The sequence below is a fragment of the Schistocerca serialis genome, chromosome 8 (assembly GCF_023864345.2).
Source record: "Schistocerca serialis cubense isolate TAMUIC-IGC-003099 chromosome 8, iqSchSeri2.2, whole genome shotgun sequence".
Lineage (NCBI taxonomy): Eukaryota > Metazoa > Arthropoda > Insecta > Orthoptera > Acrididae > Schistocerca > Schistocerca serialis.
In genome coordinates, this window is record NC_064645.1 from 219,103,710 (window position 1) to 219,119,167 (window position 15,458).

Sequence of the window (15,458 nt, forward strand, 5' to 3'; positions counted from 1 at the left end):
CTAGGATAAGTTAAATTGTATGATTTAACAATAACTAGATTAATATTGTGGCGGTTTTCTACCACAAGTGTTCAGCAGAGCGCGCCTGTTGAGATGCTATTTTTCAGGTCACCAAACCACAGACCCGAGATGGAGGGACGACGGGCGAGCGAAAGTAGCATAGTTGCATGTTCTTTACAGCACAGTAAAACTTAGACCTGCATAACAACATAATTTAATTAAAAGACATAGAATGTAGATCGTTGGCAAATGGTAGTTAATTCTTGAGCATGTCTACTGTCGATCTATATAATTAATAGTAATATTAGTGCGGGCCCGCACAATTAGCTGTTCATCCAGTGTAGCATCACACACCATGTACAGTAGTGAGACCGGTCTCTACACAAAGATCAAGATAAATTATTTCCATGTCTAGATTACATACACCACGATTTTCTTTTAATGATAGCCATAGATTAATGACTATGAAAGTAAAATAAGAGTGTCTGAAATGACAGACCATCAATGTGTCATTATGTAAATTTATTATAACATAGAAGGTCATGGGGAAAAGTTAGGCATAAGGTTTTTGTAAGAATTGTGCAGATGACCGGGATCGAGGCAATGCAGAGGCCAGCCAGAGCAATAACAAGAGGTCATCGGCTACCTGCAGGAAGTGAGCGTCAGAGCGCCACCTGATGTGAAGGGCGCGAGAGCATCCGGTCCTACAAGCTGACGGTCACCGGGCCGTATACCTGAGGGATTAGGCGGCAGACAGCCCTCGCCGGGCCACAAACGAAAGTGAGGCTGGCCGTTGACCCTGACACGCGACCCACACGCGACAGCCTGCTAGCTCTCCGGACGTGGCAGCCGTTTGGAGGGATTCCCTGCGGCAGACCACGTTGTCGTGAGTACACGAAGAAGATCACATATCGTGTCAGAACCTGCGCCTCATGTGCCTCAGGACAGAAAGGGACGCTCTATACTCACCTGTGGGTTTTTACAACTCACTAGCATTGGCCGATCTGCATACACAAAGCAGTATCGTGCCACACTAACAAATGTATGGTCTCATTTCTAACTTCTCCTCTCTATTAGAGAGCAGTTTTAGCAATCGTCGCTCCTAGTTCGATCCTGTATGGATGATCTCACATACTTGTGGAGTCACTCCACGTGCCATCATCCCTCGTCGAACTGCAATATTGGGAAATGTAAAGTACTGTCCAGTGAGAGAAGAGACCTAGACTAGTGATGTATCCCAACAAGTAGACCTCAGAGACAATTAATCGACGTGAGGAGAGCCTATCACTGTGTCTTCCTACAGTACTGCCGTGATCACATGTGTGGGTCTTGCTGCAATCTCAACAGAGTACTGCAGATGCTCCAGCGCACCCCATTGCCGTTGCAACAACGTAGCAACAACACCTGACGTTTAGCCCTATGTGATGTCAGTACTGTGGAATTTGTGAAGTGCTTCGAATATTTCTAACAATGTGATCTAGTGCCTTATTCTCGGCACAGTCGTGAACATTGTGCAATGTGGAAGCACAACATGACACCCCATGAACCTTGTTTTTTTTCTTAAATTTCTTTCTCTAGTGTTGTTTTTGTAATGTATGTTATACCTTGTATGTGTTTGTGTTTTACACTGTAATTCTTATTACAAATTACTGTATTGTTCTCCACACCATGTTGTTTTTTTGTATTTGGTATTTATTGTTGTGTGTATGCAAACAGTGTGCCTGAAGTCCCCATAAACTGAAGCAGATACCACCACTGTCATTGTGAATGGACCATCAGTTCAGGGAACATTTTGTAAAGGTTATTCTTGCTGCAGGGAGACAGAATGAATCGGAGGTTGTAACTAGATTCTGAAAGCTCACAAAGAGATTGTTAACTAAAATAGTATCATGTGTGAGTGAGTTCAGGTTAGTTTCATGATTCAAATTGTAAAATCTTGGGCATTTAATTGCAGAGCACTCCAACTCTGATTGTAAAGAATAAACTGCTTCATATTTGGCTCACTTGCCCGGGCCATATTTAGAGCGTGAATGTCTGTGTGAATCGGTGTTTGGAAGGGGCTCCCTGGGTATGGATGTGTGATGTGAGTGTTAGTGTTCCATATTAAGAAGGTGAAGTTGGCTACATCATAAATAATCCTCCCTCTATGAGCTGCATTTTTCGGTTGCAGTGGTTTTTTTATAGAGTGCGGCATGTGGAGTCAGTTTGTTAGATTTTTCTTCGGTGATTGACTCACTACCTTGCTCCTAAGCGAGCCAACCGCTTACCAATTACAATCTAAAATGGCGTAGGGGCTATGAGAGGTGGAATGAGCCCCCTCTCATATGTCTATCTTACGATTCTCCTCTCTAATTGCATGCGGTGGAAAGTTGCTATTCCTTCACACGCGGACTTCCCACGCAGCGTCTCTCGTCACCCAGGTGGTCCGGTGACAGGCGGGCAACACTGATCTCGAGAGGGTTAAGCCGACGGGTGGGAGGCAGTCGAGTGAATGCTTTCCAGACGCCGACATTGTCAAGAGACACGCCCGCCGGGGCCTGAAGTAGCGGCTGGGCTAGAGGTTCCGTTAGTTCACAGAAACTTAGTGAAAACACTTTCTGGCGGGCTACCAGCGAGGCGTGGGAATGAATTGTGCACCCAGGCAGTTGTGGCGGGAAAATTCCCGCGCTTTCTGCAAAATAGTAACTGTGATTGGCTTGCTCAGGGCATAGCTCCGTGACGCAGCAAAAATCAGCGCAGAAATTGGCGCCAAGAATCTCCATTGGTGGAATGGTAGTGGTCCGGCAATGGAGTGGAATTTTCCGCCGGTTTTCGAGGTGGTGATTGGAACGTTTAACCACGGCGACTGTCGTGGGGGCGGGAATGTTGTGTGTTCGGCCTGTATGGATGCTCTAAGTAGTCGGCTCTCGCCTTTCGGTCGAGGACGTCGAAGCAACCAGCCATCGCCTACGGTACGCCAGATCGTGTTCTGGCAGTTAAGAAGACAGTTTAGTAATGTATGTCCGCAGCACCGGCAGATAGGGATTTTCCTAGGTGATAATCAGAGCTCAGCAGAGCGCGCCTGTTCGTCTTTTTCTAACTTTGTTCTGTCTTGAGTAGCAGCAATTAATGTTGGGTTAGCTGTGTGTCTCTCTTATGGTTTGAGTAGCAAGGAATTGGCTCCACATACCACTTCGTCTTAAACCTCACAATCTAGTTTAGGGACAACTTCACCTTTACAGTGTTTGTATGAGTATCCAATTTGAGCCAATTTGATGTATTGTAAATGTTTCATGTGTTTTTGTTTATTATTTTGTGTTTAGTCTTAATAAATCATATTGTTATTTTGACAGAACTTTCATTCTGTTAATCGGTAGAGCCACCCTATCATTCATCACTATGTTAATGAAACCTTCGTTTATTTAACTTATTTATCAAATTAAATTATTGCAGGTGCCAAACTCTTTTCTACTCCACTTGCAGGGTTGATTACAGTCAGTTCGCGTATATTTTTTAATCCTTGTGCAACAGCAAAAGTCGGAGTTAGAATAGGGGGGGCTTAGAGCATCATTTACATATGTAGATTCTAGAATTTAGTGTTAAATACACTGCTAGCCCCGGCACCTCGCAAAGGAACTGAGGAAGGAGATTCCGCTAATTTATAGAGCACAGAATTGAGTGGAGCTAGTCTTTCAGAAATTGGGAGACGAAAATAAGAATATAAAGAATTATGATACATGATAAATGTAGTCCTACCGGCTAACATAAAAAATCAAGTGGAGAAATATACTACTAAGTTGATAAATGCAATAAGACTAAGAGAGGAAAAAGTCTATGGAAGATCGTTCCCACAGGAAGAAGCACCTATGAGGAGCATCTGTTATGGCAATCAGGAATTGTTAACAGCGCTGGTCGGAGTAGGGGAGAAGAAAAGTTACAGGATTTCACAGACTAGAAAATGCAACACAGCAGTTCTGTAGAAATGAAAATTTAGGAGAAGACAGAAAAAAATGGAGTATGACATCTAAGAATATGAAATATGAATGTCTTAAAACTTAGGGAACATTTGATCTGTCCGATAAAAACTGCTACAACAGGCTGCAATTGTTACCATTGTTCCTCCATATAGCACCGTTGTTTTGTTTAAATCTATTTAATCGATTGATTGAGTACACATCTGTCGCCTTAATTCACCCCTGAGAAGGATCAGTGCGGCCCAAAATGTTAGGATCTGTCACGCGATCGTTTAAAAAATAAAAACAGAAAAGATTGTTTTTTGTAAAGTTGTGATAAATTTAATATTTTGAATTCGTAACTGCCACCACACGATGTAATTCTGAGATTGGTCAATCCCGCCCTTACTATATCAGAACCCCCACAGTCTCGTTTTATAATCGGCCAAGCCGTCAGGTGCGCTGGTGTATTGTCTTACGGCTACTTCAGCTGTAACTGTGAAGCTATAGATTTAGAGATGTATAAGGAATTCTATGATGTGTGTGTTATCTGTATACCTATGACCACTCTCGATTTTTTAAAGTGTTGAGTTTTGGTATAAAGTGTATTATGTGGGACCCCTTCTTCCAGTGTGGGACAGGTAAGCTAAGACGTTGGAAAGTACTGATCTGTGGAGTTCAAGTTTAGAGTAGTCGAATCTAATTGAGCAACAGATTTCCTTCACATCAGAATGCCTTGTATATAGGAGGGTTATCGGAATTACAGTGAAAATACCCGTTTCAGGTTTCCGTAGAGTGGGAAATAGCGTGTTAAATGTACTGAGGTACACATGCATTCAGTTTACTATCGCCCAATCCTGCTGCTCTGAGGATGAGCGAGGGTTAATCGGCGTAAAATATCATACGACACTCCTCCAAATTTCGCTGTTACAAGTGCCATTTTATAAAACCAGCTTACTCTGCTCCACAGAAGAAAGCCATATTAACTGGTAGCGTTCAAAGCAACTTCTCGCCATCGTTCTTGTAATCAAAAGTTTCTCGGAAACTAGTGAGTTATCAGAGTCGTTTCTAGCACAGATATCTTACCACTTCCGATGTCAGATACACATCCGGTGTCAGTCGTCACATCTGGTCGCCTCATTTTAAAGGTCACCCACCAATGCGCTCCCCCTAGGAAACATTGGGGATTGATCAAGATCACCCATGGGAACCCCAAATCCTTCCACTCTTTCCCTTCTCCCCCTCGCCACCCAACACTCCGACCAATGAGACTGAGGCACCCCCTCCCAACCTTCATTTTTTATATCCGGTGACTTGATTTGGTGGGACTAATTCAGGAACTGTACATCAGAGGATCAGTTTTGTCTATTCGTTAACACCAAATTACGTTAAGTCATGTCACTCGAGTTATGTTTGTTAATTTTTTTTATTATTATTTTGAGCTATTCCTCATCGCAGAGGCGTATCTCCAACATAATAATTTACTCGGAAATTACTATACAAGGAATAAACGTTCTTAAACTTTATTTTCAAAATATTTCTCCAGGTGTTTCGATCTTGTGTGTCCGCTTCCTCTGCGCCCATTCTCCTCATTGTGTACTGTACATTTTGGAGCCAGGTGGCCATAGGTCGTCCTCTTCTTCTTCTCCCCTCCGCTTCCCACTCCAGTATCAATTTGGCATTCTGGCTACCCTCCATTCGTCGTACATGCCCGTACCACTGTAATTTCTTCCTATCCATTACGTCATATATTCTTTCGTTTATTTCCATTCTCCTTATTATCTCGGTGTTCCTTATCTTCTCTTTCATGGAGAGTCTTCTCCAGAAGTCCATCTTTAGAGCTTGTAATTTTTTAGTTTGCTTCAGGTTAATTGTCCACATCTCCGTTCCATACATAATCACACTCTCTAATCTGTTTGTCATTAACAACTTTATATTACGTGGTTTCCAGCATTCGAGGCACTAGCCGAGACCACACCTACGCAGGTACGTAAGAAATTCCAATTACTCCCAAATGTTACGTATTTTTCACCAAATGACGTATTTTTCACAGTTTTACATATTTTTACACATTTTTTCTCATCTTTCCAAAAATTTTATCGAATTGCGCTAATTTCACACCACTGTTCCTGATGTCACGTCAACATTATGCGGCCTCATGCCAGGTCATGCCCCTTCGAGGTCATGACGCTTTCAGCCAATCACAATGCCGCACGTGCCAGAATTATTTATCGTTACAGCGCAGCTACATTACTAGTGCATCTCTATGGGTGACGTCATAGCGTACAGGTTAGAAGCAAGGACGTTGGTGGAAATAATATCATAGCGAATTCCTTAAGCACTGTAGTTTTACTGATTTTCCAAGCAAAGGTACAGGAAGTATATGAAATACCATATTGCGATAGATAAAAACGTGTTGGGTCGGCGCTACATTACTAGATTATGTGATGTCGTAACAAATTTCTGATGTTTCCAATCAAAGATCTTGTGCGTATAAGAGAACGCAGCACTGCAAAACACGCATCTGCAAAGAATGACACCGTTTTCAAATTTGATTCTTGCAAGTTGTGATAGAGTTTGCAAAATGTTATTCTATCCACGCAACTAGCAGAAATGTGTGCTTCACACTTCGGTTTGGGGTTATCCTGGAGGTAACGCTTAGAAATAACGCAGTTTGGTGTATAAAACTTGCAATACCATCCCTGGGATGCTAACGTCTGTTAAAACGAGATGGCTCTCATATTTGTGGGTATAATGAAGGAGCAAAATTCTGATGCTTCTAACCAGAGATACTGTGTGTATAAGATATAGCACAGCGCTACAAAAAGTACGTTCTTCGAGGTGTGAGCAGTATCTCAAACATCCCTCTTCCCCCCCCCCCCCCCCCAGCAGCAGTCTGCAGTTGCCGAGAAAGGTGCGTAATTATAAGTGTAATCATCGCTGCCATCAAGCTGGCACAAAATGCGCTGCTACGAAAGCAGGGACTCAGGCAGCGTGCACCCTGCCACAACAAAACAACCACAAATCGCAGCAGAAATCTGTAGGCGAATTTGAAGATAATCATTGCTAATAGTTAAAGCTCCAAGCACACCATCCCGTTTTCTCACTGGACTAATAAGAAATAACTCCCCCTCCTCCCCCAACCATTTTTAATATTAGATCCCATTCATGGGTAGCATCACACCTGTTCCTTATAAGGAGTGGAACGTCATGAAACGCCAGCAACACCAGGGATCAGCCAGAGCTCCCAGATGCTATGAAGACACGTAATACAACATAAACTACCGCATTATTATTAAAAAGTGAGTGATTTTCCTAGAACCGCTGAAGAAAGTCGAGTAGGAGAACTACCGATCATTCTGTGTCCATGACACTGGTAGAACTACTCTGGATTTTCCTATAAACATGAACAAGACTGGCGAAATTGATATATGAACCGTACTGTGCATATTAGGAAAAATTCAGTGACAAAACACATTCCTTCAATCTCACAGACAGTGGACGAGAGATCTGTCTTATACTAGAATATTTCGCCGGCCTGGTTGGCCGAGCGGTTCTAGGCGCTACAGTCTGGAACCGCGCGACCGCTACGGTTGCAGGTTCGAATCCTGCCTCGGGCATGGATGTGTGTGATGTTCTTCGGTTAGTTAGGTTTAAGTAGTTCTAAGTTCTAGGGGACTGATGACCTCAGGAGTTAAGTCCCATAGTGCTCAGAGCCATTTGAACCATTTGAACTAGAATACTTGTAAATAGATATGGAGTATATACACACATCCCTGTCACCAAAATGAGACACTTCAGTGGCCAAAGTAGAACAAAACATGTCGTATCACATATTAATAACCCCCCCCCCCCCCCCCCCCCAAGTAACATTCTAAAGTTGGTAACGTAACTGAAAATGTCCATTATAAGCAAACAACGGTCGCTCGTAATCTGGTGGATCAAACTGTGCGCACCTACACAGCCACAACTCCAACATCTTCGTACCACGCTACATAGGACGGCCAGAAGCAGCTGCTCAGACCACTTGCGCTCGGAGCCACGTCGCCACATGCCCCTGCACAGATGCCGTCTATTCGCAGCTCCAGCACCGTAGATTGTTCTTTACTACAGAGAAACTCACCCTCGTTGCTGAATTATTTGTAATGCGTCTTCAAACACTTGGAGAAGCGAAAGTTAAATAAATATTCTGTTTCCTGTGTTAACTCGTTCGCTAGTCATTTCTGCTCCTGTCCAGCTTTCCCATGACTCTGCTTAACGTTGCGCACAAAGTCATACACAACAAAAAAAACTATTTCTGCGCACAAAGTCAATGACTCGCAGAGGTCACGGTGCTTCTCTCGTTATATAATGAAATGCTACCTTAGAGAGCTGCAGACTCGGTGCACGATCTGTCGATAAATCAATTCTCGAAAGACGCATCACAAACAATAATTCCGAACAACACGTGCGGAGTAACTCCTGGAAAAATGACTACATGTAACTGACAACAGCAGAAATACCATCATTTCCTCTCGATTTCTGCGATCACCTTGAGTGAACGCTGCTTCCACCTCCGCAAGGCTTCAGGTAGATCAGATGAGTACAGCTGCCATTGAAACGGCGCTCACCGCGTAAATTAAATTGCTAGTCCCGAGGGAAGAACCGCCACAGCCTCAAAGTGCAGCCTTTGACCGACGCTAACCTACAGCAAACGTCCTACGCAAACTGATAAATGAGACGCATCACCGAACACAACAAAAAAAAAACTATTTCTGCGCACAGAGCCAGTATGTCACTACACTAACGGACCAGAAATTGCTTACCCGCTCCCACGATAGCGGCGTCCAGAGCAAAGAAAACCACACTGCGACCGTTAAACAGATGGGATATGAAGGGAGCCCACGCACTGCCGGCAACATCTCTAATCGCAGGAAGCCGGTGGTCGATAAGGTTAATAGTGTCACCTGTTCAAAGACTCGTGATATTCAGCGGACACTGTAGTAATGAAAAGTTCCAAAATTATTTGGTAGAAGGTTATATGTTGATCACGTGCCCATGACGTCTTTGTACTGTGAGCTGTTCAGTTTACCATCACAGTCTAATTAACAAATCATGTCAATATCCTGTGTCAAACAAAACGCTTTATTTAGTGGCTAAATACCCATAGGCGTATTCGATACCGCAAAATTATTACGAAATTCTGGAAATTTGTGGTAAGCTCTTATGGGACCAAACTGTTGAGGAACTTACGCTAAGGACAACACACAATCATGCCCGAAGCAGGACTCGAACCTCCGACGGGGGGGAGTCGCGCGGACCGTGACAAAGCGCCTCATTCCGCGCGGATGCCTCGCGTGGCCAACCATTAGGTGTAATGTGTTGAAGACGAAACACAATCACTTAACATCGGACTCAAGTTCACAGCCTCATGCTGACGAGGGGATAAGTTTGTAAACAGAATGTAATGAAATCTCTATTCGTTTTCTTAGAAGGGAGTAATACGAAGTTTGTTCTTAAAATGTCTGTAATCTTTGCATGTGATGATTTCCTTTTATAGCTGGCTTTATGCTCAGTAATTTAATTGAGGAATATATGTTTAAGATAGCTTACATGATTATTATATCCGACATCTATTAATCCAACTAGGTGTGGGTGTGACTGATCGGCAAATCCGTATTTCTTCGTAACGCACCACGAAAATTGTTGTTGGGGTGTAAATCCACGCAGTGCCAAGAGGTTGTACTCAAATTCTGTCTTGATACGGATTTTAAGCTGTGTACTTGCCAGCCTGTCCAAGGGATCAGTCCGCAGCTCGTGGTCGTGCGGTAGCGTTCTCACTACCCACGCCCGGGTTCCCGGGTTCGATTCCCGGCGGGGTCAGGGATTTTCTCTGCCTCGTGATGACTGGGTGTTGTGTGATGTCCTTAGGTTAGTTAGGTTTAAGTAGTTCTAAGTTCTAGGGGACTGATGACCATAGATGTTAAGTCCCATAGTGCTCAGAGCCAAGGGATCAATAGTGTAGCGTTGGAAGATACTGAGGTCCATTTAAGTCACCTGTCGGAGTGTTGACTAATAAACTCGGAGTCACCTCCAGGATTCAGTAGATCAGGTGGACGGACGATATTCAGGTACGCCGACCTCCATATCGGTTGTCACCACGCAAAATAAAAAATTTGCGACAGCTGATCGATAAAATGCTTTGCGATGGCGTGATACGGGCTTCGATCTCTCCGTGTATATTGTCCATGGTTTTGGTATTGAAGTGAAAACTGATTGTTATCAGCCGGTGGTGGCTTATAGAATTTTTAACAAGAAAGTCGTCTTGGATTCTGTACCACTACCGGGCGCCCATAACTGTTTTACGTGGTTTGTGGCAGCTCAGTATTTTACCGTGTTGGATTTGAACCTAGCGTGTCACCAGAGCTCTCTCACAGAAGACTCTAAACATGTCACAGCAACTGGCACCAATTGGAACCTGTACGAATTCAGTCGTCTTCCTTTCGGCTTATCCAGTGGAGCAGCAGTATTGTTACGTCTTTTAGTCTCTGTTTTGGATCTGAAGTTCAAATTAAAATGGTTCAAATGTTTCTGAGCACTATGGGACTTAAAATCTGAGGTCATCAGTCCCCTAGAACCGAGGGAGGATTTGAACTTGCGACCCTAGCAGTCGCGCGGTTCCGGACTGAAGCGCCTAGAACCACTCGGCCACAACGGCCGGCTGAAGTTGAAATCAGTCTACAATAAGTCGGACGATAATTTAGTACACTCCTGGAAATGGAAAAAAGAACACATTGACACCGGTGTGTCAGACCCACCATACTTGCTCCGGACACTGCGAGAGGGCTGTACAAGCAATGATCACACGCACGGCACAGCGGACACACCAGGAACCGCGGTGTTGGCCGTCGAATGGCGCTAGCTGCGCAGCATTTGTGCACCGCCGCCGTCAGTGTCAGCCAGTTTGCCGTGGCATACGGAGCTCCATCGCAGTCTTTAACACTGGTAGCATGCCGCGACAGCGTGGACGTGAACCGTATGTGCAGTTGACGGACTTTGAGCGAGGGCGTATAATGGGCATGCGGGAGGCCGGGTGGACGTACCACCGAATTGCTCAACACGTGGGGCGTGAGGTCTCCACAGTACATCGATGTTGTCGCCAGTGGTATGCGGAAGGTGCACGTGCCCGTCGACCTGGGACCGGACCGCAGCGACGCACGGATGCACGCCAAGACCGTAGGATACTACGCAGTGCCGTAGGGGACCGCACCGCCACTTCCCAGCAAATTAGGGACACTGTTGCTCCTGGGGTATCGGCGAGGACCATTCGCAACCGTCTCCATGAAGCTGGGCTACGGTCCCGCACACCGTTAGGCCGTCTTCCGTTCACGCCCCAACATCGTGCAGCCCGCCTCCAGTGGTGTCGCGACAGGCGTGAATGGAGGGACGAATGGGGACGTGTCGTCTTCAGCGATGAGAGTCGCTTCTGCCTTGGTGCCAATGATGGTCGTATGCGTGTTTGGCGCCGTGCAGGTGAGCGCCACAATCAGGACTGCATACGACCGAGGCACACAGGGCCAACACCCGGCATCATGGTGTGGGGAGCGATCTCCTACACTGGCCGTACACCACTGGTGATCGTCGAGGGGACACTGAATAGTGCGCGGTACATCCAAACCGTCATCGAACCCATCGTTCTACCATTCCTAGACCGGCAAGGGAACTTGCTGTTCCAACAGGACAATGCACGTCCGCATGTATCCCGTGCCACCCAACGTGCTCTAGAAGGTGTAAGTCAACTACCCTGGCCAGCAGGATCTCCGGATCTGTCCCCCATTGAGCATGTTTGGGACTGGATGAAGCGTCGTCTCACGCGGTCTGCACGTCCAGCACGAATGCTGGTCCAACTGAGGTGCCAGGTGGAAATGGCATGGCAAGCCGTTCCACAGGACTACATCCAGCATCTCTACGATCGTCTCCATGGGAGAATAGCAGCCTGCATTGCTGCGAAAGGTGGATATACACTGTACTAGTGCCGACATTGTGCATGCTCTATTGCCTGTGTCTATGTGCCTGTGGTTCTGTCAGTGTGATCATGTGATGTATCTGACCCCAGGAATGTGTCAATAAAGTTTCCCCTTCCTGGGACAATGAATTCACGGTGTTCTTAGTTCAATTTCCAGGAGTGTATATAGCGCTACGTTTTCCGGACACCTTTAGCTCATTGAACAAGTCCTCGTTCTCGTTTGCATGTGGGAAGCGGATTTGACCGCTAACTCATCTGAGATAAATCTGCCTAGGTGGGAGATTTCTTTTCGGACATTTGGTCTCAGCCGACAGTGCTAAAATAGATCAGGAAGGCACTCAGAATCTTTAGAAATTTCCTCCGCATAAAAAAGGGAAGGAAGCAGCCTGCATTACCGGTATGAAAATTTCTTTTAAAGATTTGTGCCTAATTTCGCGCGAATTGGTAGCCTCATTGAATAGCTTGAGGGAGAAACGGGTGGGCTTCCAGTGGAAGAGATACAGAGTAAGTAGGTTTTGATGCGGTTAAAGTAACTCTGAGTACTCCGTCGGTTTTGAGTATCCGGGTTCAGAAAGACCCTTTATCGATCAAATGAACATGTCTAAGTCTGAGGTCGCTGTTGTCCTTTTACAAGAGCACGATGGTGAGCGTCTGTATGCTTCCGGAGCCATGTCGCCCGCACGAGTACAGGTCATCACGGTCTCGTTTGACTCAGAAAAATTTAAGCTTTACTTGGAACACCATTTTGCCGCGAAACTGACAGTCACTTTGAGTTGGGTGGTCACCAGACCGAGTAAGACTGGATGCATCATGAAGTGGGTCGCACATATTTCCTCCTTTTGCTTGTCCGTGAGGCATATCCGAGATGCAGGTAATAGACTCCTTAGCCATACATTCAGTATTTACTGGACTCTAAGTGGTTTTCAGTCGTGTTGACTGAGGTAACTGGGCTCTTTGGGAACGCGAAGGACAAATAGAGCCAGGATACATTGATTCAAGGCATTAAACAAAGGCTTCTGACTGAGGAACAGGTGCTGGTTATGAATTGGGAAATGGGATTGTATGTTACGAGACTAATAGCGACAAATCCATGAGGATTTGTCTACCCGAGGAACTATCTCTATCCGTTTTTATGTATTTTCACAACTTCCATATTGGCGAGTATTTGTGTGTGATAAAATAATTAAAATTAAACAACACCTGACGTGGCCCACAATGCGTTAAGATGTGCGTAAATTAGTGGGGGAATGCCAAGATTAGAAGGTCGCCAAGCCCATCCCCAATTATAGACAGGGTTTACTTAAGTCCATACGAGAAAGTAATCCCATAGGCAAAATGTTCATTGACTGTCATACCAGTCTCTTGCACAATGAATGGGAAACGTTACGTTCTTGTGATAGTGGACACCTTTACTAGGTTCGTATGGTTTGTCCCGAGCAGTGGAGTGATTATGGCCTTAACCATTCGCTATTTACCTTTTATATTCTCCACCGTCAACCCTTCCCAGACATTGGTTAGCGAGAAGATTGCAGTCCTTTTTTCCCGCAAATTTAAGCGTTTCTGTTTCGAGAAGGCGATAGCACATTTCACCACGATTTCATACTACCTTCAGCCATCGTTTGCCAGAAGGATGAAGCGTAATTTGAAATCTGATCCGATCATCCTTCTCACCGCGTCTCATCCCAAGCAGGATATGCCTACTCCATGATTTGAACTTATCCTTTAATTCGAATAATCGCGAGATCCTTAAGGCAACACCTGCTTCGTTGATGTATAGTTACCCTCTGAATTTACCACTGGCTGATATATGGTTAATGAACTATCTTTTGCCTGACGAAGTCACCCCCGAGCCACTCAGCAAAATTGGAAGGGGGCCAGAAACAACATCAAGCTCACACGCAAGAGGCAGGCATAACGCTGTAATAAGTGTCGCCATGTTTGCAGGGTGAGGGATTGTGATCGAGCATTTATTTTAAATTTTTGCGGTCATGGTCAGTCTGACACAGCCATATCTGTTAAGCCGGTCCCCGCTTTGTAGGTCCATGAGAGTTCATCCCAGTGGTGAACTCTATCAGCTTCTTGGTCACAACCTCATCATAGGCTAAGTTTCCAGGTAGTACGTTTCACTGATTAAAAAGAGAAGATAGTATGTTCAATTATACCCAATGATCCCTGCCCCCATTCTTCGTGGATTGGGGGTTTGCAGTTTGAGGGAGGTTGAGCCGTGCCAGCTCGGATCGATCGCTGGATCGCGATAGCTGTACGGGATCTTCGACGGTTCGTCGCTCCAGGCACTTATGCCGGCACGTGTGTAGGCAGTTGGAAAGTGTTACCGAAAGCGGAAAGGGCGCCTGAGGGCGCGAGGGCGGTCTACCGCCGTTCATCCCCGATATATTAAACAGTGTCTCGGCACATGGAGTCCTCTGTATGCGGACGGTATTCTGGCCAATCGTGGGGCGATGGTACACTCTGTAGATTTGCCCGAGCCGAGCTTCTGAAGATCTAGAGTGCCCTTCCGCTAATGATTCTTAAAATATTTTGGTGAGCTTGTTGCTGTAAATTGTGTGCTTGCCACCTCAATGTCGTGATACTTCAGTCAGTTTCCCCTTAATGTATTGCAGTATTTGCTGTAGTTCATTCCAAAAGGAATAAAGCATATATCACTGGTGAAGCTTACTTTAATAAATGGTGTCCCTTTCATTGAAATTATTATGGGCAATTATCTGTAAAATCATTCTGGGGGGTGGAAGTTTTGTCTTGTCTGCTATTTAGAAACAGCGAAGTTTATTATAATGAGAGCTGCCCTTTTGATTGCAATTTTTATGGGCAAGCATTAGTACAATATTTTTAAATTTTGAAGCTTTGCCTGGCCTGTTAGCTAAAATAGCGAAGTTTATATTAATAATACCTATTCCTTTCCGTTTAATTATTACGGGCAGTCATTTTTTAAAATAATTTTGGGATGTTGAAGGCCTTGTCTCGTTCCCCACTAATGTAGTTCCGGTGTTATCCAGTTTTTAAGGTTTCCATAGCCCATTCTTGAGTTACATGTACTGATAGCTTGCTATCACCAAATGTAGTCATTGGGCAGATGTTTTTACCAATTTCTGTTGGGCTTGCAAGTTGTCATCCAAGATGGAGGCGCTTATCGAGTGTGCAGGGTGCAGCCATGGCTCACGTCAGCAGCAACGACGCGCAAGGGTAGTAAGGCTATTCTCAGCTCGTACAGCTACTGTGGTTGGCTGCGGTGCTGAACGCCTCGTGCGCATGCTGCAAGCAAAGCTCGCAATTTGCTGAGCTTATCGGGTTTCTTTGGTTTAGAGTAGAGTGGAGGGCCTCAGCCAAAGGCTTCGTCGACTCTGTGAAGGTCTTGGCTGCAGATTTCTAGACCTGCGTCATCGTGTGGGGATTTGTATGACTCTCCTTGATAGGTCAGGGGTGCACTACACAAAGGAAGCAGCTACTCGGGTAGCAGAGTACTTGAGGAGTGCACATGAGGTTTTTAGGCTAGGCGGTAGTTC